General features: G+C 44.7%; 1 protein-coding gene across 1 annotated transcript in view; it reads right to left on the bottom strand.

The window, feature by feature from the left end:
* MSN (moesin) overlaps positions 1–26,671 on the bottom strand; it is a 221,186-nt gene that overhangs the window by 98,109 nt on the left and 96,406 nt on the right. The gene's annotated exons all lie outside the window — the stretch shown is intronic.

Genomic DNA, 26,671 nt, shown 5'->3' with positions numbered 1-26,671 from the left:
CTGCAGCTCAGAGTCTGCGATTTGGCAAAGTGACGATTCTTGAAACAGTTAGACCAGAGAGATAAATACGGACTGAAAAGTATCCATTAAAGAGAGTGGGCGTTACTGCTGCACAGTGAAAAAAGCACAGCTGCATGTTTTATTTGTTTAAAGTACGTTTATAATTTTTATATTCATGCCGATTTGGCAAGACAAACTTTTCATATTAAAATGCACCTCTTTATTTTCCATCCGTAAATGAATGCACATTCTTTTTTAAACAAAAATATATATATATAACCATAATCTAACCATAAAAGACAAAAACAAGCATTTGCAGTGCAATAGGTCTCGCATTTGCGAGAGATTAAGCTATTGGCATTGTAAATAACGATGCCTTTTATTTATGTTTTAAAAAGCAACACGTAAATAAAAGGCATTGCCATTTACAATGCCAATAGCTCAAACTCTCACAACTGCGAGACCTATTGCATTGCAAATGCTTGTTTTACATTAAATGTGTGTTCTACACGGCACTCAGTTTCAGCGAAGGGTACACGCGCCCGCGCCACCAGTCGCAGGGGGCTTAGTCATGCGCCTAGAAGCCGGTTAAGTGCCTCAACCAGGAGTTGTGGGGTCCCGAGGAGACACGTTAAATGCGTGTCTTGGTTTAAATATGCTATTTATGTATTTATTTATACCGCACCAGAACGTACCATTGTGTTTTGACCAACAAACAACAACTGTGTGTGAATAGCGTCAAGAGGCCCATCTGTAGTGAACGTGCCTTCTACATATACACGTTTTATTATTTTACATAGAGCAGACATTAGAGACAGATGAACACTGGAAAATGCCCTCGTTTGGTTGCACAATATTAGGCTGCCAAACACCGCACTACTAAAATGGCGCTGTGGCTACTGAAGGGGTGCGCAGGCGTTCATTGGGACACGTGGGTGGGAGGTCAAGGTGTCAAATGACTCTTCCTGCTCGGTAGCGCCGCGTCGAAGCGCTAGAGAGCTAGTCATTTGTGGAATTCACTAAATAAAACAAAAATATCAGACACCGTGATTCTCCGTAATGTTGTTGCATTACAAATTGTAATGAATGAATGTAGGTAGTCTGTGCTCTGGTGTTGGGCTGCAGGGCCTTTCGGAACCAGAATGCCAGGTCTATGTTATGGTTTGCTGTGGTTTGAGCAGTAGTCCCTCTCCAAACACACGAGTGGACATTTATTTAGTGGGGCTGGGAAAGCGAGCTCCAGTTATTCGTGACTGGTCCTGTTTGCTTAAGTTCCCTCTAAGGATAACGTTTCCTGTACCCGTGCCACCAGCACACCCTGCTTTTGCTAGTTGTCCCCGTAGGAATTGGATAACATGCCCCCCCCCCCCCACCTCTCAGTTGTCTGTTTAGCGTCAGTGCGGGCTTTGCAGTGTAGGCGACCTTCAACCCACTAGATGTGCACCAAAATATGTTGAAATCCAGAGCAGGGCTGAGAAGTATAAACCACCCCTCCTTGCGACGCCTTTGTTAGTTGGACAATGTTGGCAATTCTGAGGTACCGGGGATGTTAGACGAGCCGGGAATGTGTCGAGGAGCCCCTGCTTGGTGTCTGCTGCCCTGCCTGAAACGTCCTCTCCCCCAAAAATGAAACCAGCATTAAAGAAAGCTATGCGCGAAACCGAAACCTGTTGTGGGGCGGGACTTCGTCTTCTGAAGCCCGCGCCCACGGAGTAGCTGGCCCAGAGAGGAGCAGTGGTGACGCGGGGCTCCCATGCCCGAGGGAGAGCCCCGCGGAGGCTGCAGAGTCAGGAGTGGCGCCGATGCGGTGAGTGGGGTTAGTTGTACGGAAGGGGGGGTGTCTCTGTGTGTGTGTGCGGGGGGTGGCGGCAGGGGAGGAGGGTGTCACTCTGTATGTGTGCGTGTAAGCGCTCGTGTGTGTGTGTGTGTGGGGGGCGGCGGGGGGGAGGTGTGGTGTGTGTCTCTGTATGTGTGCGCTCATGTGTGTGCGTGCGTGTAGGTGCGCTTGTGCGTGTGTCTCTCTGTGTGTGTCTGTGTGCGTGTGCGAAAGCAGGGGGAGGTGTGCCGGTGTGTGTTGGAGGCTAAAGGAGACAAGAGATGGTGAACGCGCGCGCGACCTGATCCGATTACGGCAGGCGGCGCGTGCACATCTCTGGTCTCCTCTTGCCTCGTTTAAGCTGAGCTGACAGCTATAGGTCTCGCTGCGACATCGCTTCGCGATGCGTCGCAGGGCGAGACCTAACAGTCACCTGTCTTGTCAATATAGTCAGATTGCCAGTCCAGACACGGCAGTGAACTGCAAAGACTATCTTCCTGGCATAATGGCTGAGTTTTAAAATAAAAATACCTCTGCTGCATCTCAATTGCCCATTATATATCCAGTGAGCCATTCCTGGCTTCATTTTTAAAAACTCACTAATTAAAAGTGCCAAGTGTTGGGGCATTTATCAGCTTCAATACAGCAACAAAACTATGAAATACAAAATTAAAATGCAAAACTGGCCCGTTACCTAAGCAGTATCAAAAAGTCACAGATCCAAAGTGACAAGTGCAGGGGCAGTTCCTCAACCGCAAGTCGCCAACTGCACTATGAAGTGCAGAGTTAAAGTGCAAAAAATGATACGTGATCATTTCAAAGTACATTTGTTGAGAAACTACAAAAATAATTTGCCTTCTTCCGATCATCAATTTATACTTAGCTTGCTAATACAAGGTGCTTAAACCTTTAGCAAATATTTGCCTAGCTTGCAACATACATACCATTATCCCATTTCATAATTGAAATGAACGATGCAGTAAAGACCTAATACCCGGATCTATGAAAAAAAACAGCGAGCAGCAGCCTCCTTTCACCTGAAAGCGCAGAGCACAAGACTAACAGATGACTCCATGACCATAGGCCACTTTTACAAAATGGGCAATTTCTCAACTTTCTTGCAGTACAAGGAAAGGCACTTTTTAGAGGCTGCGAGACAACAAACTGTTGCATCTGACCCAGCCTCAGAGTCATCAACCAACATCTAGCCCCCCCAACCTTTACATCCTTAAAATAAGGCTGCATTTTTCATATACTCCGACTTAACCCCTTCGACGCTCATGACGAGCTGGGCTCGTCATGCAGTAGCCTCCTGCTACGCTCATGACGAGCCCAGCTCGTCATGAATAATGGTAATCATGATTTTCCAGCACAGGGGAAAAATCCCCATAGCATTCAAAAGGTTAAACAAATGTGTAAGATGAGGGCATTTCCCTAACAATAGCTATTGCCACAGAGTAGTGAAGTCCTTGATGAGACGTTTAACTGTTTCCTAAGTAACACCATTTTTACATATAACGGTATTCCAAGACCCATTTGGATCTGCACAACTTAAAATTTTCCTCCGGTTCCGCATCCACTGGAGTGAATTTTCAGCTTGAAGGTAACAACTCGAAGTATCTAACTGTGCCCTGTACAACTACTACCGTTCTCCTCCAATATTTTAAAAATCTTCGAAAGAATTTATATTTTATACATATAAGTACCAACTTATGTCGGATCACTGCATTAACTGACTTTCCAGAAAGACCCAACTACGACTTTCAAATATTCATTTCAATTACTTCCAGTTGTTTTATTTCTTTCCCTACCAAAGTTTGAGCCATGGAGATGCTCCCTTGCAATTTTCAAGTTCTAGGCCACTCTTAACATCTCCACAGAATTATTACACAGCGTCATCTCCAGTCTCGCCTATGCTGCAGACACTTGCTTGCTCTTGGACTGTTAGTCTAAATACGAGATTAATTTGAGGTTCCAACTAAAAATCATACCCAAGTATTTATAATCTGAAACAAACTCAACCAGTTCCCCATTCACCCATAAAGTATGCCGAACTGATTTATGTAAAATACACCTATTACAAGTAAAAGCCCTAGATTTTGTTTTCGACATTACTTGTTATTGTAGGGAGTATAATTTAGTTATTAAAGGCCTAACGATCTCGGCATACCCACGAAGGTTAGATCCAGGACTATAGTACCATCAGAGTAAAATAGGTGCAATATTTCCACTTGTTCCGATCTTGGTGGAAAGACATCACAAGGGATATCTGCAATGGATATGGAAAATAAAAGGGGAGCAAGGATACAGCCTTGCCTACGGTCGTTTGGAGTTTCAATTTTGCTTGAAAGAGCTCCATTGTCCCGCAACTCAATCTACGACCCTTCGTGTAATTGAATTATTACTGCCAGAGGTCCCTCTGGGATTCCCCAATTTTTCAATTTATTTCACAGCCTTAACCTATCGATAGTGTCAAAAGCAGATGAGAAATCAATATATGTGATGTAAAGGACCTGCTGCGTAATCAAAGAATACTTTTCTACCAGTACCTTGGAAAAAAATAAAATAAAATACTTTGGTCGTGGAATGGCCTTTCCTAAAGCCAATCTGAATAAAAGGCAAAATCTTTTCCTCTTCTGGCCACTCGAGGTTTCAGCAGTAGTGTGCCATAAATCTTGCTCAGAACATCATGCAATATTATCGTCCTATATTTCTGTGGGCAGTCTCTTGGAACTCTTATACTACCACACCAGGACTCCGGTACTGTACTGTACTTTCTTTTAACCCCTTTGACGCTGATGACGAGCTGGGCTCGTCATGAGGTAGCCTCCTCGCACGCTCATGACAAGTCCAGCTCGTCACGTAACATGCGATTTTAAAAAACTCAGCGTACGGGCGGAATTCCGCCCGCACGCATGCGGTTAAAACTGCCCCAAATAAAGGTGTAAACGTGGGTCCATAATGTAGGATTCAACAGTAGCATTTGTGCAAACAGATCCTCAAGCCCCTGTTCTCTTGAATTTTTTAAGCTCAATTAGAAACTCCTTAACAGAGGAGATCTGGACTGGCTGAAAGGCTGCCCCCGATCACCCTCAACCACCCTATTCCCAAGTAATTTGTATATTTGATTACCAGTATCTTTTACTTTATATGGTGTATTAATATAGTCAACCCAGTTTTCCCCCATGAGGCTAGCAGTAATCTTTTTTGGTTGTACCTAATGTATTTCCGACCAAATTCTAGAATGTAAGGGGCCTTTTCTCCCTCAGGGAGGGTAATAATTGGTCTAATTTTCTTTTCCCTTTTAAACCAGTTAATTCTCCTAATCTCTTTATGGAAAGACTTGCTAGCTGATTTAATTGCTACCACTCTTTCCATTGGTTTAAGTCTACGGGCTTAAATTCTTGTTTAGCGTTATTTTTGGCTTTATCAATATAATGTTTTCTAACATAAGAGACTCTCCCCCCACCCCCCCCCCCCCCGTGGCTTATCCGAACAGATTGTTTTATTATTTAGCAACATACCATACTTGTATGGGTCCTCCTCAGGAGATTGGTGCCTGTAGCTTTTCAACGGCCCCAATATCTACCTCGGTTTCTCTTCTCACTCTGGTCGTCTAGATAATCAGAGTTTTTACACCGGAACCACTGGGTGTTGGCCTATAATTCTCTATTCTTCACAACCAAATTAAGTATTATTGCTAAGGGTTTAAGATCACTATCCTCCTTGTCTCCCAACGATAAATCCACCACCCAAGAAAAACAACATGCAAATATGATCGCATAGTCCTATCGGTGAGATACAAATTCCATTTTCAAATAAACTTTACAGAACGGTCACCTTAAATTGAGGACCCTGAAATTCTACATCATAAAATTATCTATAAACTGCAACTGACATACAATGCACTAGTACAAACATATCTAACCTGTTAATGACATTCCTGCACATAATGCTACTCTCATGTTTACTATATATGTTTAGTACCCACGAAGACTATGTATTACAATCACCAATTTGTATATATTTGTTCATTTTAAGTAGGAATTAATACTTTAAGAGGTCAGAGAGACAGAAGAGGTACAGGATTAGATATGGGGGTGGTATTGCCTAAGACAAATGAAAAATATCCTTGTATTTTATCAACAGACCAAAAACACAATACATTGGGTTCATAGCAAATGTACCATTTAGTGTTAAGCCATAATGGATCGGCAGGCAAAAGAATCCCACATGGACTATCACACTTTTTTCCCCCAAACAAAGGCGCACTTCTGACTCCACCTACATCTCCACTGGATAGAAATGAGATGGCCCAAATAACACTTCATGATGGCAGCCAAAATCTCTTTGCAGCACACAAAAAATAAGTGATGAATGGAATGCTTGATTTAATCTCAGCCAATGGTAATTATTCTGGGCCGCCTCCCAGTTCATTGTAATTTTGAACCAAGCTACCTCCGTTTGGACACAGGCATATGCAAATCAGTCTTGAACCTGCTCCAATAGAACAGTCCAGCCCTACCTGCCAGGCCCTCCCTGAACCAGAACACAAGCAAACTAGGACCGGTTTTACCCCTTTTAGGTTTTCAGTCAGGTACAGCTTGGTTCCAGAGGCACAGCGTACACCAGTCCCACCTAGGGTGTCAGACAGAAGTATACAAAAAAAACTGACTGATTGAATCCTTGAATTAATCTCAGCGACTAGTAATTGCTGGTAAAAATCTCCCTGCGTCATGCAGCAGTTCCCAAGTATGAGGCCACTGATGGGCAGGCCAACACTTTGTGTACCCAAGTAAACTTTTCTTTAAATTAACCACAAGTGTGAGAGTCGCTGATCTGGCAAGTGAACGCAAAGCTTCCCATAACCCAACATCATTAACTAATAAAAATAAAGAACTTGCGGAGACAAAAAAAAAGGAGAAGTAGTGAAAACCAATAATACTCTTAGTGGTTTAAATCAACTGAGTGTGCAAGTTCCCACAGAAAAGCTGCCTCAAATTCTGCAAGCAGAGAGTCCACCAGCACTTGGACCAGAATTGGTCACGGTTTGCAGAAAACACCCTCCACTGAACTTTGGTTACCAGATGTAAAACAGTAGCCTAGGAAAAACAGGCAACACCACGAAACAACAAGCATTTACAATGCAATGGTTTCGCCTTTTGAAAAGTTTGAGCTATTGGCATTGTAAATGACAAAATTTGTATTTATGTGTTGGTTTTGAAAACAGATAAATAAATGGCATTGTCATTTACAATGCCAATAATTTAATCTCTACACTATTGTGCAACCACCCAACACATGCACTAAACAGCAAAATACGTATACACAGCCCAGGGGGAACACTGTAGGGTGTGGAAGGAGAGCTAATCGCCCCTGGCGCCACACTGCACACTGAGCAGGGACAGAGAAAAATATGAAGCTTTGCACACCTAGGACAACAGTGCAGTTACCAACTCCTGGCCTAAGAGTAAGTAGCATATACTTCTATATATATATATATATATATATATATATATATATATATATATATATTTTTTTTTTTTTATAGCGCTAGTCATACCAGTGCAGGGAGTCGGAGCACTTTACATCAGATGTTATACAGACAATGAACCAAAAGTGTGTAAATCAGTCTATAGAAAATGCTACATAACACAATGGGGATTATGAGGTGTAGTAATCACGTCATTCATGCTTATTGGCAGTATATTTCAGGATTTAAAACGTACCACAGTGATTGGCTAATGAGAATACATTATAACCAAAACTAACCCTTTTAATCAACATTAGGATAATGTAAGAGGGGGGCGGGGTGGGGGCCTAACGTTCTACCCGGCACTGATGATAAAACGTCCAGGTCGCAGTCAAGCATCATAGTGGCCCCGGGGATAACCACATAATGTCTTCAGACAGCAGCTTGCTGGTAAAGGGCAGAAACCAATGTGAGAACAGATGCAGTCCTTGGCTAATGTGTCATCCTGAAGGATGAGCAATGTTTAGTAAAGATTGCATTTGTATACTGAACAAAGTGTATTTGCACATTGAAGAAAAAAAAGCAATACCTTCAAATATTAAATAAGTTCATGGCTACAGTGTTCGCACAGAGAAGAGGCACAGCACACAAAAACATTCCCTAGCATGAACGAACTGCTTTCCAAGGCTACACTACAGTACTAGTCCAGGGAAATGCAAAGCAGAGGAATGCATGCAGTCACAGGAACTGCTTTAACAAAAATGTAAAATAGCACGTTGAAAATATGGTTATTGTTCCGTTTTATTTTATCACTCAAGTATGCTTAAAAGTTCCCACAATGAAATGTTGTTAAGCAGTCCGTTTCAGATGCGCGATGACTGAAGATGCTTCAGTAATCAGTCTTGGTTGCCCGAGCTTCCTACCCCCTGGACTACTCCATGCTTGGTGGGTGCACATCCTGAAAGCCACTACAACCTTAAAAGGAATGATACTTATTGAAGTGTATCCGGCTTCTTATCGATCCAATACAACACTGCTTTCTCCTTGGTGTGCTCTTGAACGTATAATAGGGGTTTATAATGAGGGCATGACTATGCTTGAAACATATGACTGCAAGAATTTTCAGGAAGGGGAAACAACACTAGACGACAGGAGCTTTAGAAAAGCACGGTTTAGAAAACAGATTTGAAAATTAGAGCTTTCGAATGTTTCTAGGTAGCAACGTGAGGTAATAACTTCCCAGGAGACGAAAGGGCAATGGGGCATTTCATAGTGCCACACCCCGTGAAGGGAGTTTTTTTTAATGACTGTTCAGACTGTTTCTGTGAATTTACTACAAAAAGCAGGGGACCTTAAACCGGACTGTTCGACTGGCAGTTTTCACTTAACACAACAATGCACTCACTTATGTAGTCCCGGTTCACCTTGATTGAATGTAAACTGAAGATCAATTAACTCTGTATATACGTGCCTTCTTTTGGATAGCCTGTAAGAGGCTCGAGCTCCGAGAATTTGCTAAATGTAAACGGTAATCTACAATGTGAATGTGGAGTGTGTACATTTAACTGATTGCCATGTACGAAACTCACTTACGCTGACAACCCATACATAAGTAATGTACGTTTGACGTAATCTTCATGCTTGTAGCTGGTTTTGAATTTAGAACCAGTGACTGTATGGAATCCCAGATCATATTTATAGTATCCAACAAGCTCACACACCGATTCGTTGTCAGTAAGAGAGACTGGTAGGTTAATGTTCGTTCTCCACTAATGTGGACGTGTACTTAGGTTCATGCGCCTTTTGCACAAACGTTTATTTGCGCGAAACGTCACGGTTACTTTTACTGTAAGTGTGAAATGTAAGCCGCTTAAGCACCTCGAACTTGAGGTGCTGTACAGTGATTAGTGAACTAAACGAATTGCTCAAGCCTTAAAATCAGGTTATTTGGGGAATTTGGCTTCAAACTTCGAAGGTTTGAGTGAAAGAGGGGCTAGTAAGTCTGTGTGCTGAGTCGAGTGTAGCTGATGCCAGGTCAAACGCAGATAAACAGGTTGCGGAGTTCGGAGGGCCAGCTCCTTAACCAGCGTTAATAAAATATGATGTGCGTATGTTATAATACCGATTTGAAAATGCTTGGTCGCATCCTTCCTACTCAGACCCCTATTAACTATCTATACCTACATGTGTATGTAGTACCCTCCTCCAAATAGGCTATACAGAAACAGCCTTGCAAAGGGACGGCACACGGACAGCGGGAGGGGGGACGGGCACACGGAGAGCGGGAGGGGGGACGGGCACACAGAGAGGGGGAGGGGGGACACGGAGGAAGGCAGGACAGCAGCAAGCACTCACCAGAGGTCGGGGCAAATGACAAAATGAAATGCGGCAAAAAAAAAACACACGCCCACAGCCGCATGACGTTGTCAGAAGGGGCAGGATGAGAAAAACATCCCAGGAACGCCCACGAGTCGCCTCGCAGGATGACGGACGCCTCTGTTTGCCAATGGCTAGCGTGCATTTATGGAGCTAGCCAATGGGAAACAGAGGCGGGACGAACATCCATACTGTAACTCAAAAGATTTCGCCCTGGGCGGAGCACTGTGTGCTCTCGCCAGGTCGAAACCTAAAAAGGGAAAGCCGCTGCAGATGACTGGACACGCTCCCAGGAAATCGACAATCGGGCAGTCTTAATTTGTTACGGGTCAAAGCGAGCATGGGCAGGGAGAAGGGTGTACATACATTTCAAGAAAAGGACATGTATCGGGATCTGCTGAAAATGCCTGGCACTCTGTTTCAGTATGCTAGGTGAACAGGAACTAGGTTGGTTTCATTTGGTGCTATCCAAGCAATTGGAGGACATACGCAGAATTTGTTTCTGGAAATTTGTCTAGTCGGCAGGTCAGGCTAAGTCTGCAGCGACTGCGCCTCCAGACCAGGAGCTCTACAAGGGATGCACGATGGGTCCTCTGCCACCCGGGCTTGCAGGCCTCTAACCAAAGATGTGGGATGGCATATCATATACCTCACCTCATATCAATCACTGAGGAGTGGGATGAAAACAACAAGCATTGGCAAAACCAACAGGTCTGGTCTTTGCTGCAGTGATTCTTTTCTTTCATAATGCAAGCATATGTCACAAAAATGGAAGCCTTCCAAATAATGCAGCCACCTAACCGTGGCTGCCATAGGCACAATAAAAAGAAATTAAACACTGATAGGACCACTTTACTAGTGATGATTTTTTAAACAAGCCTTTCAGTTGTGCCACAAATTATTATTATTTTTGAAGGAGACCAGAATAAATTAATACCAAACAAAGCACTCACATTGTAGGCAGCTGCAATGTAGTGTCACTCAATCTATTACAGCAGCTTTACAATGAGATGTAAAACAAAGTATTGTCTAACTAGGCTTCTAACGTGTAAGCAAAATAAACCTCCAGCATTCATAGTTAATATTAAAATATAAATTAAAGCACAAGGTGAACTAGGTTTGTCAATGAAAACAAGGGAACTATTTTAGGTGAATGTGAACAGTGTGTGCAAGCTTTGTCACTCAAGGAAGCCAACCACAGACTTCAATTCACATAAACGATAGGGAAAGTGACATCATATATCCTTTGACCTTAATGTCACAGGAAGTGACATCATATGACCTTTGACTCGGAATTGTCCCACCAAGTGATGTCACATGACCTTAATCCGGATTACCTCACAATTAACATTGGTGAAGTTACATAATAAGTGCGTAATTAATATTCTATATTCTTTTAGGGGCGAACAAAGGATGGCTGTTTCTGCCCCCTAAGAAAGGTTTGAAAAAGTAGACTTTACTAGTGCACTTTGATGCACATTCTTCATATTAATTTGCTAAAAAGCCAAAGGCTCTGAAAATACACTCACTAAATACTCAAGTTATTTCAGAGTGTGTTAAGCTAATGGAACCAGATAGTCTCTATGAGTTCATCCAATTATCTTTTTTAAATGTTCTATTGGTGCCGTCTTATGTCAAAATGACCTCCATAGCCAAGACCAACATTTTGCCATGGTGGCCCCTTTTGCCCAAATAATATGCAAGTGCCAGAATTTCCCTAATGCTGCTTATCTTGCATTATGGAGGTCCCTTATGTCAAAGATAAGGTCTAATATGTTGAGGAATGCATTTGGTCATGGATGACTTCATAACCGTCCCATAGTTGTCTAATCATATTCCAAGAATCTCCTCCAATGTGCCATCACCACCAATTTGCCACATGTACCATCTATGTCAAGAATTTCCTCCAGTAGGCCTGCAGTGGCATTTTTTCATGGGTGCCCTATGCCAAAATGTACCTACAGTGTGCCAGCGGTAGCATTTTGCTGAGGGTATCCCACATGCAAAGCATTGCCTCCAGGATGCATGTGCCAACATTTTGGCTCGGGTTCTACTAGAAGCAAAGAAGCACGCCAGGTCCAAAAGCGGATTTGCAAGAATAACACGTACTCACTTACATTGACTTATTCACACTCATTCCATCATTAGCACTCACTTGCACTCATACATTTTCACTCAGTCTCTTGTACTCATTCTCATCCAGATTCACTTATTCGCATTCTCACTTTGACTCACTTATTATACTTACTCACTCATTTTCACACATACACACCCACGGATCCCACATACTAACGTATGTGCTCAAACATACATGCACTCACACAAACTCTCTCACCCACATTCACAGTCAACATACATTTAAAATCATATTTTTCTTACCTTAGATGCCAGTGAAGGACCAGATTTTGCTGCTCCATTTTGTATTACACCAATAATAAATAATAGACTATTATTCACTGTTAATGTAATAAAAATGAGCCGACAATGAGGTTAGAACGCGACTCTGGTAATGAGAGCTACCCTTTGTGTTTTTGGTACTGATGTTGCAACCTCTGAGGCCAGGGGTTGCAAAGGCAGTGCCAGGGGTAGCCAGGTGTCGAAGGAACCCCCGACAACCCCTAAATGACGTCCATGGAGCCAACGGGTAAAGTGGGCAGACCCATTGCAACCATGCAATATAGTGCAAATAGGCGGAATATGTAAACTACAATTTAAAAGACCAATGGATGAACACCACTGACCAAAAGCCCCTTTCTGTTTCCTATACATGATTTTTGGGGGGAAATAATTGTCTGGTCTCAAAGGCAGACTTAAAAAAAGCAACAAAGAACAAATGCATTAAACTATTAAATATCAAAGTGGAATGAAACTTCAATCTCAGACAGAATGAAGGGATAACGGGAGCTCCTTGGGTCCTCCTTACAGCGTCAGTGCAATGAAGAGGGAAAAAGATACAGTAAAAGGCCATGCAGGGTTACAGCAGAGGGGGTGCCCTTCTGGTAGGGTGCAGATGGAATCATCACGTACAAACGTTACTATAACGTCATAGAAAAAAAATAGGCAGGTCTGATTTTTTGTTTTACTCCGAAACAGAGAAGAAATCAGTCACCCATTTAAATTCTCAACAATCTGGAGCCTTCCTCAATGAGACTCGTCATGTTTTAAGTTTCACTTATTTAGACAGTTGCAGGAAACAATATATATATATATATATATATATATATATATATATATATATATATATATATATATATATATATATATATATATATATATATATATATATATATTTTTTTTTTTTTTTTAAGTACACAACTAGCAAATAATGTTTAACAAAATGGAGACCTGTTCTTAAGGCCTGAAACAAAGGAGTGACCTTGGACGTTCTTAAACTTGGTATAATCGAACTTTTTGTTGCGGCAGCTGGGTTTTTTGCTCGTAACAGAAGTGCCCCTCTTAAGAGAAGAAAAGGCAGGGGCGCTAGGGGTAAAATAACTAACAGCATTCCTCGAGTGCGCGGAAACAATTTTACGGAAAATATTTTAACCCGGACCTGAATCTCGCATCTCTCGGGGGCCCCGCAGCGCATTAACTACACAGCCCCCTCCCCCGTTCTCCTGGGAGGGGAGATTTGGCCTCGACGGTACCTGGCACTGTGATCCCTGCTGCAGTACATTCTTTACGAGTCTACAAGGACAGGGAGCAGTCCACAGCAGGATTCTTACGTGCATCTGGACAAGGCACACTGTCCACATAACGGTAATACTCCCATCACTACATAGTAACATGTTGCTCTGTCCACTTCACTGCGCCCAAATAGCTAATTTCCCCCCACTAATTTCCCCCCAAACACAAGTACTGCGCCTTTCTGTACTCTGTCCCGCACACAAGGGCACCATGGAGCAAAACATCAAAGTACTGCCTACTGTCCTACGTCCAAAGCACCCCTGGAGTCTGGTTCAGCTCAGACAGGCTTCCCCATACAGATGCCACCTTACAAGATCCTAATGTTTATGAAAGCGTTTCACTAACCACCAGCCACTACATGTAGGCCAAGGCCCCAAAGAGGTCACAAGTTATCCATACAGCTTACAACCTCCTAATCTCCTGAGGCGGAAAGCCGGGAGCGACGCTTAGCATTGAAATTGAATTTGCATTTTAAAAATTGTCTGAAACCTGTGTTTTTAACCCACTTTGCGCCCCTCCCCCTGCACTGACCTGTATCACTTGGAACAGCTGATCTGAACGCTGTGTGACACAGGACCCACTCGCACGCCGCCATCACCGGCCGCGAGGAGACTAGGACACGCCCCCTCCGGGTGGCCACGCCCACTTCTTGCCAAATCATATAAAAGCGCGCTCTGACCACTAGAGCTGCACTTTACCCTAATCTCCTGAGGCGGAAAGCTGGGAGCGACGCTTAGCATTGAAATTGAATTTGCATTTTAAAAATTGTCTGAAACCTGTGTTTTTAACCCACTTTGCGCCCCTCCCCCTGCACTGACCTGTATCACTTGGAACAGCTGATCTTAACGCTGTGTGACACAGGACCCACTCGCACGCCGCCATCACCGGCCGCGAGGAGACTAGGACATGCCCCCTCCGGGTGGCCACGCCCACTTCTTGCCAAATCATATAAAAGCGCGCTCTGACCACTAGAGCTGCACTTTACCCTAATCTCCTGAGGCGGAAAGCTGGGAGCGACGCTTAGCATTGAAATTGAATTTGCATTTTAAAAATTGTCTGAAACCTGTGTTTTTAACCCACTTTGCGCCCCTCCCCCTGCACTGACCTGTATCACTTGGAACAGCTGATCTTAACGCTGTGTGACACAGGACCCACTCGCACGCCGCCATCACCGGCCGCGAGGAGACTAGGACATGCCCCCTCCGGGTGGCCACGCCCACTTCTTGCCAACTCCCCTTTTTCGCCCATAAATAATGTGTCAGTTCAGGGAGCGCAGCGGGCGTGCCGTCAGCGCGCCGAAGGCGCGCCAAAGGCAAGCCCGTCTGGGCCCGTCCGGGCCCAGACGGACCCAGGCCCAGTGACTCTGCCAGACGGCCCTCATGACCGTGTGGTGTATACTGGAGACGCGCTCCGCGCACTCCAACCTAAGAAAGTCCTTGCCTGCTACCACACGCATATTGATGGTAAACCCTTCTCTAATTGTATGCGCTGCAATCCGACTCCCTTGAGCTCGACAAAACTCAGATTGAAGACAGGACTTCTTAACTGCCGCTCCCTTCCTAAACATGCTCTCGAAAACAACCTGTTAATCCAAGATCAGGATTTCGATCTACTGTTTTTAACGGAAACATGGCTATCAGATAGCTCCGACTCGGACATTGTCACGGCCCTTCCCACAGGGTACCTCTGCCAAGCCTTACATAGACCCAAAGGGAGGGGAGGGGGGTAGCCATAATCTTCAGGGATCAATTTACCTGTAGAACCTCCAACGCCCATATCGAGGATTGCGAAAGCTGTCAATTCTCCATCCAAACCTCCCCAGCTCACTCCCTGTCAGGGCTACTGATCTACCGCCCCCCAGGTGCTCCCGGCAATTTCATTAATGCCGTCATCGAATCAGTGTCACAACTAGCATCTTCTACCTCCAACTTCCTTATGCTAGGTGACCTAAACCTCCACTTCATGGACCCTACGGACCGGATAGCCTCTGACCTTCAGCAAGACCTAATGTCACTCAATATCCGACTGGTCAACAACGAGCCTACCCATGAGAAGGGACACCTACTGGATCCCATCCTCACTAATGTAGCAACTATCACCACCAGACCACCCGTGACCCTCCCATGGACGGACCATTTTCTGGTCCCTATCTCCTGGGAAATATCCACCACGAACCCCCCTAACCACTAAAATTCAGGTAACCGACAGACGGTGGCATAAACTCACACCCGGGGAATGGGCCGCCGTCCTTGCAGACTCCATCCCCGAGCTCTCCACCGATCTTGCCACGGCTGACAAGCAGTTTAATGAGTGGATTACCTCTTCTCTAGATACACTTCTCCCCAAAACTGCGACATTTAAACATCCCAAAAGAATATCCTCAGCTCTATGGTACACCCCAGAGCTTAAAGCCCTGCGCCAAGAGTGCAAGAGAACGGAACGCTCTTGGAGAAAAAACAAATCGGAAAGTAACAAAGACATCTATTCTACCTCCCTTCTAATCTATAAAACCGCTATTCGAAAAACTAAAAGCGCTTTTTTCCAGGAGAGAATAGAGAAAGCGGGATGCTCCAGTAAGGAATCCTACGCCATCCTTAAAGAGCTTCTGAAAACCCCAGAACAGGGACCGAGATACCCCACGGATCCTAAAGCTGATCAGGAAAAATGCCAACAATTGGCTAATTTCTTCCATGATAAAATCCAAACAATTCTTGATTCAATCCCCCTCGCGAATCCGTGTGAAGAAAACGATCTCCCGTATTCCTCAACACCTACTTGTCTCTCTTCTTGGGGTCAAGTCACAACTGAAGAAGTAGGAAACACGCTGAAATCCATAAAGAGCGGATCTCCCAGGGACCCCGCCCCACTCCGGATCCTCAAGGAGGTAGCCCCCACGATCATTCCCCCTCTGACATATCTGATCAACGCCTCACTCCAACAGGGAGTTGTACCCCCGAGCTGGAAGACGGCCGTCGTAAATGCTCTACTAAAGAAACCTTCCCTCGACCCCGAAAATCTGGCCAATTATAGGCCCATCTCCCTACTCCCGGGAGTCAGCAAGATTGCTGAAAAATTGGTTAATAGGAAACTCTCTCAGTTCTTGGAGAGCAACAATAAGCTAAAAAGTTCCCAGACGGGCTTTCGTCCAGGGCAGGGCACTGACATCGCCCTCCTGGCAGCGGTAGAGGAAGCCAGAGCACTACTGGACGGAGGAGGATCAGTGGCAGTGATCCTCCTCGACCTAAGTGCGGCATTCGACACCGTCAACCACCAACTTCTCATCAAAAGACTTAAGAGAGTTGGTGTGGAAGGCTCGGCCCTTTCCTGGCTCTCATCCTTCTTAGCTCAACGGACCTATCAGATCTGGGAGAAGAACGCCTGCTCCTCCGAAATTCCCCTCCAATGTGGTGTGCCTCAGGGCTCCTCCCTGAGCCCCACTCTATTTAATATCTATATGTCCACATTGGAGGAGGTTATCACCCCATTCGGAGTGAGCGTCGTCAGCTATGCTGACGACACACAACTAGTGGTGTCTCTATCTCACCCCAGACAACAATCAGCAGACCTATTTAACTGCCTTACGCAGGTCCACTGCTGGATGAACAATTCAGCCCTAAAACTAAACGGGACGAAAACTGAAGTTCTGCTACTCGGCCCGAAAGGGCTCACACTCTCCCCGAACATATGGCCAGCTTGTATGGGCCCCCCCCCTGACCCAAAAGAAGAGGTAAAAAGTCTGGGTGTGTGGCTCGACACTGACCTCTCATTCACTGTGCAGGCAAAGAAAGTAGCCGGGACCTGCTTCGGGCTCCTGAAATCGCTGAGGAAAGTCCTGCCCCTCCTGCCCTTTAACTCCCAAAAATTGCTTATTCAAGGCCTAATACTTTCGAGGCTCGATTATAGCAATGTGATCTATCTAGGCGCCCCTGAAGCAACCCTTAACCAGCTTCAGAGAATCCAGAATACTGCGGCCCGGATTATCACAAATACCCCTGCCAGAACTTCCGCTAAACCTGCTCTAAAACTCCTCCACTGGCTTCCCATAAGGGAGCGGGTCAAATTCAAGGCCTTGTGCCTAGCCCACAAACTACTACAAAATCAAGGCCCCCCTGTTCTCAGTAAACTCATCACACCCTATAAATCCACAAGATTCCGTTCGGACACAGAAAATTTCATCACCACCTCCAGATTCAAGAAAGCCCGCTCGGGTGGAAGACGTTTCTCAGTCCAAACTGCACGCCTTTGGAACTCGCTCCCCCGCGACCTGCGACTCGAACCACAATACCTTCGCTTCAGGAAGCGGCTCAAAACTCATCTTTTTCCCCAATGATTCATGCTTACTCTTAACACTGATCTTCTGTCCCCCCCCCCTTTTTTTTGCTTGCCCTCGGCCCGCTTAACTGAAGAGATAGGGTTCCTAGCGCTGGGATACCTCAGGGTGACTACGCGCTCTACAAAAATAAATAATAATAATAATAATAATAAATCACCAACCACAACTCTCAAACACACACCTAAACGCAAGGCTTTTCCAAAACATGCTCCCTCCCCATAAATTCTTTTTAACATCTCTCGGTTTGAGCACTTGTGTGTGCTTCTTGATTATTACTTTTTATTGTCAGACAAAGAACATTTCAAGCCATATGAAACATAAGATTGACATACATGGAGAAAAATATAAATACATAAATGCACTCCAACAAAAGATACAACTATTATAGTTTATACATTTTCATATTTTTATGTACTTAATCCCTTGACATTTCCACCTTTTAAAATGTTTTTTTTTTTTACAGTTTTATATAGCGCGAACTTGACCCGAATCGGGTATTGGAGCGCTTTACATAGCACCAGTTGCATTCTATGAGGACACATTCATTTTTGTTAGGCACGGGGCGTTTAAGTGATTTGCCCCGAATCACAGGATGTTCAGCGTCATTGCATAGACTCGAAGCCAGTTCCCCAGATTCAAGGTCGACCACCCTAGCCGTTAGGCCAACTCCTCTCTCCAAAACACAGAGGGTGGTTCATCACATATTTAGAGTTCATGCTTCAGGTGGAGGCAGCGGGGGCAGGTCAGACCAATAACGACGTCCATTCAGTAATTCAGACCCTTTCACTAGGATTCTCTATCATTGTACATCTTAAGGTGTCGCCTATGTGACACAAAATAGAGCGACACGTTTCAGCCATTACACTTTCAGGCCTCTTCAGACCAATGGAAGACAAGTACTTTACCACTAAATGAAGGGTTTCCACTGCTGACCAGACCCCCCGAGCTAAGAACAGGTGATGTGTTTAGACGTGCTTTGGTCCATCTCTGGTTGGGCAGCAGTGGTAAAGGAGTTGTGATGTTTGAGGTCTACGGAAGGCTTTGGCCTGGGCCAGTAATTAGATCTATGGCCTCTGTTGTAGTTAGTTTCTGTCAAATATTGACCGAAGTGCAATCTTTTTGAGTTAAGCGGTTTTAGAAGAAACATGAGAAAATAACTTGGTCGCAGATCGATCTTTTGGGTTATAGAACAGGATTCCTTGTCACGCCTTCAAGGGCTGTCCGAGGCCATTATCACTAGAGTTTATTGTACGAGTAGATGGGTTAAGCAGCACCTTTGAATACATCAGGTAATGGGCCTGGTCCGTCAAAGCTTCCATTAGACCTTTAAATGCCCACAATGGTGCTTTCTGTGAAATTGGACTTTAGTCCCATTTTATGTATGAAAAAATTATTTCCCTGTAGCAATAGTTTGAAAGATTGGAGCTATTCTAGATTCACATGCTGTGCATCATTCCATCACCTCGTAAGTGTGTCCAGAAAAACATGCAGAAAATTAGACTTTGCGCTTTTGGGGCATCGACCATAGGCAGGCTCCTAACATCAGCCACAATCCCACATTGTGCGACTGCCAAGTTAAGATTCTCTTTCAAGAAATACTTTTTCCATTATTCTCATCAGTTGCTAACAAGCTCTGCATTCTGGCTCCTAGCGCGTCTGGGCTAAGAGCCAATGGCCTACCTGCCAACATGTTAGAATCAAAAGCTCTACTGAGGTTACGGGCGTGAAACAAGGGGTACTTTAATTAAATCTGGTTTGGAACAAGACTAGTCATCACTGTGTGTTTTAATGGGGAATTCCAGGTAACTTTTTTTTTTTTTTTTTTTGGACTGACGCGTCATGCTCTGGTGGTCTCCTCGATCCTTTTAAAAATGCATGTTGAGGCATCAGGGAGAGTGAACCACCTTAACTAAAAATGCATTTAAAGGCCACGTTTAGAACCTTGGACCTCCTCGAATGACGCGATAGTTGCTTGCCAGACTATGTGCCCCACTCCACTCATTACATTAAAGGGGGCAGGCGCATTCCCTGCAACAAGTGATCTTCCTCTTAAAAGAGAAAGTCACACCGGAAGTCCTGCCTTAAAAATATGGGCACCTCCAGAAGCGCTATAGAGGCCTGTCTGCTGGATTATATGATGAAATGCTAATGGGAAAGCCCTGGGAAAGAGGAGAACTGCCACTTATTGGAATAAACGAAACTGTTGTGAAAAAGAGCATTATTTGGTCTCATGGGGAATTCCTGACAATGTGTGTGGTTGTATGGAACAGCACAAACAAAGGATAGGAAACATGACTCAAGTAACTAAGCGATATAAAAAGTGGCAAATAATGTCACTATTTGATGCTCCATTTCAGTTCTGTTTCAGGTCTGCCTCAGAGTTTCCAAAACTTACTTTAAGCTGACCTTTTGCGGTTTTATCTGCTTTTTTGTTTTGGAGGAGTGGATAAATGGAGGAGCGGATAAATGGAGGAGCATTTAACAATCTTCTCCTTCAGAGAACTTTTGAGACACTTGGTGGCTCTCTGAATGTCCATATGAAGTTCTTACAAATAAAACGATTCTGTTTAGTTTGGTTACTCAAAAATTTGCAGTAGTTGAACGATGATGGTATAACAAAAATAGAACAGTAAAAAATAAAACTTCCATTTTTCTTTTTTCCCCCACACAGCCCACTTTTCGAACATTACGTGTTTTTATTTTTTACATTTTTCCATTCGAGAAATGTGAGAGCAATGAGAGGGACCATGCACCTGTTAACTCACCCGCCTTTTACTTCTATTCACCCGCCTGGCAAGAAAAGGGGCCTCTGTAGACCTGAATGCAATCCACAACTTTTCAAACCCATATCACCCTCCAAACAAGTGTTCAATTCGCTGTGAAACTTAATCGGATCACCTCTTAAACCTCATTTTTGAGGCAAGAGTCTAAGAGGTACAAATATATTGCTTTAAAGCAATATTGTGAACAAGAGTTCTTTGTGCTATGTAAAGTATTGTTGTTAACGCAGGAAGAGGCAGCAATTCAACACGTTGAAAAGGCTTATAAAGGTGTTCATCTGCCCACACTGCATACGGTCGAGCCAGTAGACTTGGACCCGAAACCCTCATCCCCACCTTCTGATCTGGAAATTCACTCCTTTTCACCTGCCTCTGCCCCTTTATGTAAATCGGGGGCACTCAGGGGGGGTTGTTTTCCCGGTGTTTTATTGGAGAATTTTTTTTATATAGCTTTTTTTTCCCACTAAAACTGGATTTGTTGCAGTGTGGGGAAATCTACTACAAACAAAGTTACAAGCAAGTGGCTCCTCAGCTGCCACCAGCTCCTCACCTCCTCCACAAGCATCGAATATAGCATTACTACAACTGAAGAAAGGTGTCATAGCACAACCCTAATTTTGGCCCAGGAGAAGGACGCTGAGCTTTAACTTAACCAGCACAGTTTTGCGAAGTTTACGAATTTCAACCTTCATGCAGTTGGCAGAGCGAGGGTCACGGACACGAGCACATTTTTGATCTGCGGTGATAAATTTTCTTAACGTCAAATGAAGACAAGGACCACACAAAGTAACAAAATGCCCAATTTCCATGCAAATGAGCTCACATGAAAGCCATCGCAGCCTTTTCGAAGTTGATAAGATATAACCGAGGTTCAAAAAAGTTGTTAAAAAACCCCAAATGTAGCAATTTAAAACCTACATAACTGAGAAAGGCATTGAAAATGAACGGGAAGGTCTAAGAATGCCCTCGAGTAGGTGGAGTGACCGTGTATTGCATGAATCCTTTTTCAAGGCCAGTGTCATGTTTGTGACTCAGATATTTTTATGGCCTGGCTTGACAGTGAGGCTTTTGCCAGCAGGGGCGGCTCTAGGCTCATGGTGGCCCTGGGCAGAGAGCGTAGGTAGGGGGCCCCGGAAGAGGGGTTCCGGGTGGGGCAGGGCCCCCCCGGAGCTCAGGAAGCGGGTGGGGGGGTCAGGGTGTTACTAAGTGGAACAGAGCCGGAGGCCACCAAATCCCTGTCAGGGGCCGCCACGCAAATATGTATCCATCCTCAGAGGATTATTATATTAAGGCTATATATTGGCGTGGAGGCCCCTGGGGTTTGGTGGCCCTGTGCAGGTGCACAGCTTGCACATGCCTAAGGCCGGCCCTGTTACCAGACAATTATGGGAGCATCACTAAAGAAGGGCTTTGAATACGCCTACAGGTTGGGAGCCAGGAGTACATTTTGATTGGGCAGAAATTGTGCTTCCACAAAAGTGTGTTTGACCTCCACCCAGCTGAGATCATTTTGTTTATTTATCCAACTGCCTGAGCTGGATTTTCAGCAGCACATGATACTGCAGTCCTATTAAAGTGTCCTAGATAATCTTTGTTGTGGTTCTCTGACAGCAGCACAGATGGGAGGATTCTAGTCAATACCCGATAAGGATTTTAGGTGTGGCTTGACAGTGCAATTTTCACCTGCATGTTTAACCTACACCAATATTACATCACAGTTCTTTGCTTCCACACAAAATCATTCAATCCCATGCTATTTGCTTGAGAATTGGCAAGTTATTGAGCTCCTGTGCGATACACACTATACACACTACCACCCCAAGGCCATCCTTGGTTTCTCGAATACATTTCCTATCTCAACCATCCAATAGCTGGCCCCACACAGACCTTTAGATAGGTGCATTCAGAGTACTGTGTAATGGCCTCACAGGAAGCCTGTTTTCTCTCTTCAGAGCTATCCTGCACCATCTCTTGCAATGGTTTCCACCAACCCTCGCTTGCAGAGCTCTTAACATCCGCAAGCAGTCAGTAGCCCACTTCACACTGAATGAGTCATTAACCACAATATAAGCACCGTGGTCCAACAAGAACCCACCTCCTGCAGAAAGAAAGCAAGTGGCTTTCACTGGACATGCATCGCTGATGAAGTGGACTCCACCACACGCAGGCACCACAAGGCACCTCGCGCGCACCTTCGGTGCTTTCAGATGGGTTGGATCAGGGAGCTCACCCCAAGGGCGGAAGAGGTCATCGGGTAAGGCAACCCAACACAGCATTCTACAGAGGAATTATATGCAAATTTATCACATTCCTGGCAGGGAAAACAAAATAACAGACAAATAAAGAGGTAAGGCAGCAGCGACTGCTCCACTCTGACACCATGTACAAGTAGGTACTATGGTTGATTTCATCTGGAGACCATTCTTTTTCCACTCACCTGAGTCTTTAACCAGGGGGAGGCGGTGAAAGGGGGTACAGGGGGTGGCGGAACCTGCCTTCGAAAACTCTACACGGGAACTGAGACAGTGGAATGCTAAGCAGTATAGGAGGTTTATTTACCGGAAATCAAAAATTACCAGAGGTTCTCACTGAATCGCATGTTAGCAAGACAACCTCTGAATGGGTGAGTTTCACTTCACATTGCTTAATTTCAAATGGAAAAGGAGCATAAGTGGTTTTTCAGCCCTTGGAAATAGGTGGTGTATGCCAGATTAGCAGGTATCAGTGTGAGGATACCCAGAAGGCTTTAAGAGAGTCCTGGACACCCTCTTACCTTTCACCCACTTTGATTCAAACGACTGTCAAACAAAATAAAAAGGCAGAGAAAATGTGCTGGGACGTCGACCGGTCCCCATGCATGACTATGGACAGCGTTGTGTACCTGTCTAGAGTTTACTTAATCACAATAAGAGAGTCAGGGTATGTTACAAACACTCTTCTACCCCAAAAATTAATATGTAAATAACAACAAAAGAGCGATGTAATCAAAGAATCAGAGTACCTGATAAGGACTCAATCATACAGTTTTAAAAGGTGACAATAAACCATTAAACCCAGTGAATAAGCAACACACAAAATAGTAGTGAAAAGAACCCTCACTCACCACCGAATGTCCTCCCAGTGTGCTACTACGCCTGTTTACAGCGGAGCTGGTTTTTTGTGAGTTGAGGCAGTGAAAACCAAAAAAGTGTTAATTATGTGCAGAAAATGCCAAGTTGTGACTATCAACTATTTTATTAAGAGTCCAACTCACATTGATTAAAAAAAGGTGAAAAAACAGGACTTTCAAGAAGGTTTTTTTATTGGAAACCTCTTAGTCCGGTTAGGAGTCGGTCAAACCGACTCCTAACAGGACTAAGAGGTTTTCAATAAAAAACTAAAAAACTGCTCCGCTGTAAACAGGCGTAGTAGCACACTGGGAGGACATTCGGTCCTTCCAGTGAGAACCCCATGATGAAGCATGTCACCACTAGGTGGCGAGTGAGGGTTCTTTTCACTACTATTTTATGTGTTGCTTATTCACTGGGTTTAATGGTTTATTGTCACCTTTTAAAACTGTATGATCGAGTCCTTATCAGGTACTCTGATTACATCGCTCTTTTGTTGTTATTTACCTGTCTAGAGTTTGTCATGGCAAGCTGTAATGGTTTGGCTCAAAACAGAGCAACCACGACAGTCATGGGGCGGGGGATCAGACTATGTGCACCTACCATCAGCTCACTAAGATGCAGATGAAGGACAGTGGTGGCAGCGATACTTTACCAGGCATTTTAACCACTTGGCTGCTAAGGGGTGTGTGCGAGGTCCATTGACTTTCCATTGAAATCAATGGAAAGTCCATGACGAGTTACCCTTGTCATTAGCGCTGAAGGGGTTAACCTGTCCTTACCCAGGAGATTGACCCACGGGCCTCTCCCTTGCTGTTGGTGATTGGTCTGCCAGCCTCTTACGACCAGGTCTTTCACCAATGAAAGTGGTACATAGATAATATTGGTGTGCACCTTTCTGTGTGCACAGTGGTTACATGGTTGGAGTGTGAGATAACTGTAGCTGTAGTCACTGGGATCTGTTGAATTTGTTACATCCTAATGTTACAAAGACCAGCAATTGGTAGCATATATGAATTACAGGGCTCCACCAAGACACTGCACCGGGTCAGACTTTTGGGCATGGGGAAGAGGAGATGGAGGACTCCTTTGAGATTCGGTCACCCTACCACTCAAACATCTTGGTCCATTGTTCTTTGAAAATTATACCTTTCCTTCCCCACAGGTAGTTAAATAGTACAGCCGCCTTTACTTCTGCAACTGCGTTTTGGGTTTCTCCTGCTTGAAAATTCCCAGCTCCCTCCACCTTCTTGCCAGTGCCTTGCAACAAAACTTGGTTGCAACAGTCTCACAGTCAGAAAAGGCTAAACTGCCCCAAACTGGTCTCATTTCTGACCTCTGGAACACACAACTGTCTGCAACTTTAGTATAAAGATGGAACAGAAACTTCCAGCTAGGGTGCCATGAGTCTCTATAAGATTCTAGGATCGCCACATCAGTGGCGACTGAGAAACTCTTTTGTGCACCAGGGTTCAGTCTTGGGGCTAGAACCGTGGAACATGACTGCCAGGAGGGGATGCCAAGCCCCTGCCTTTATAGAGAGCTGTCTGGGATGGGGCATTGGAAGTGACCTTGCACCAGGTATATGTTTCTCAGAAGAAATAGGCCTTGAAGGTGCAGAGGCAGGACCAGCTGAAGAAGTCCACTGCAGTATCAGGGAATTAACTGAACCGCTCTTCAAAGGAGAGGCCCAGGAATCCTGAAGTGACCCCACAATGAGAGCAAAAATGGGTACTCCTGTGGACAGAGGAGACTCACGAGCTCACGTTTTTTAGAGTTCTGATGCATAACTACGCTCTGAAAAGCCATGCAATTCTTCAGACCAGACCACAGTCTTTGGTATTTTTGGTGGTTCTTTGCCGGGACCAGAGGAGAACCACATTGCTTGAGAGGCATTCATTAAGTACCAACTTCTCAAGAAGACCATGCATGGTGGGCAACTTGTTGGTTTTTGGTGGTGGTATTTAAGTTTCAGACAGGGAAAACCTAAGCCCCAGGATGGGTTGTGTAACGAGCCGCATAACTCCACCGCAGGATCCTCGGCTGGTGCTACCTCAGCTCCCCTTGCACTGATGCCAAAGCCACTGCTCACACTACAGTCAACAGGGCAAGGGCTGTATAACCACTTCTCACGCAATACAAGTCGTGCAGCAGAATTCAGGCAGGGCGAGAATCACCAGTGGAGTGAGACACCAAAAAGGTACTGCGCTACCCAGGAAATCCAGGCGGAGGAAAACAGGATCTCCACCAGCAAGTGGAACAAATCTTTTACTATACTGGACCACAACCTTGAACTCTCCAAAACGGACAAAATAACATACTCCTCATGTGGAGGCCTCGGAGACTAACCTAATCTGTGTGAGGTTGTCCCACAGGGACAGCGCCCCTAGCAGTTGAAGGTTATTAGTTTTATCTACTACAATTAGTTACGTTTTGAACACCGATTACAGTATTCCGCTCAATATTTTTGAGTAAAATCTTTATTGTCCAAAAAGAAAAGGCTGGACTTTAAATTATTAACAGGTATTGGTTGTTTCTGGGTCCCTGAGTCTCCAGCCCCACACCACCTCCAGCCCCAGTAAGCCTTGGACTGCTCAACTTCGCTATCCTGAGGCTCAAACACTGAAGGGTCACACTGCTGCTCTGTTTTGTGTTCAACAGTATGGGTGAGGCACAGGACACCAGTGGTGAAAGTCTTTAACACAATCTGAGCCGAGTAGGCCCCTCTGACTGAAATGAAAGAAATGAAATGAAATTAAATGAAAAAGAATTTCTAAAGCGCATGGCTGCCCTTGAGCGTCCCAGCGCTACGTGTACAAACAGACGGACCTCCTCTGAACCGCATCCAGAGATGTTAGTCATTCTGGGGGAAAAGGAACGTTTTCAGGGATTTTCGGAATCTGGTCAAGCTAGGTTCTTTCCTCATTGATGTTGGGAGGGAGTTACATAGCTGACCCGCGTTTATTGAAAAGCGGCGACCTCCGGTCCTTGCTCTTTTTGCTCTCGGGATAGCTACCAGGTTTTCCTCGCCAGAGCGGAGCGTTCGTGATGATTTGTAAGGGCGGATCAGATCTCTGAGGATCGGAGGGCCTGTGCCTT

The sequence above is a fragment of the Lissotriton helveticus genome, chromosome 4_2, assembly GCF_964261635.1.
Source record: "Lissotriton helveticus chromosome 4_2, aLisHel1.1, whole genome shotgun sequence".
NCBI classification, from domain to species: domain Eukaryota; kingdom Metazoa; phylum Chordata; class Amphibia; order Caudata; family Salamandridae; genus Lissotriton; species Lissotriton helveticus.
This window is presented reverse-complemented; position numbering and strand designations above follow the sequence as displayed.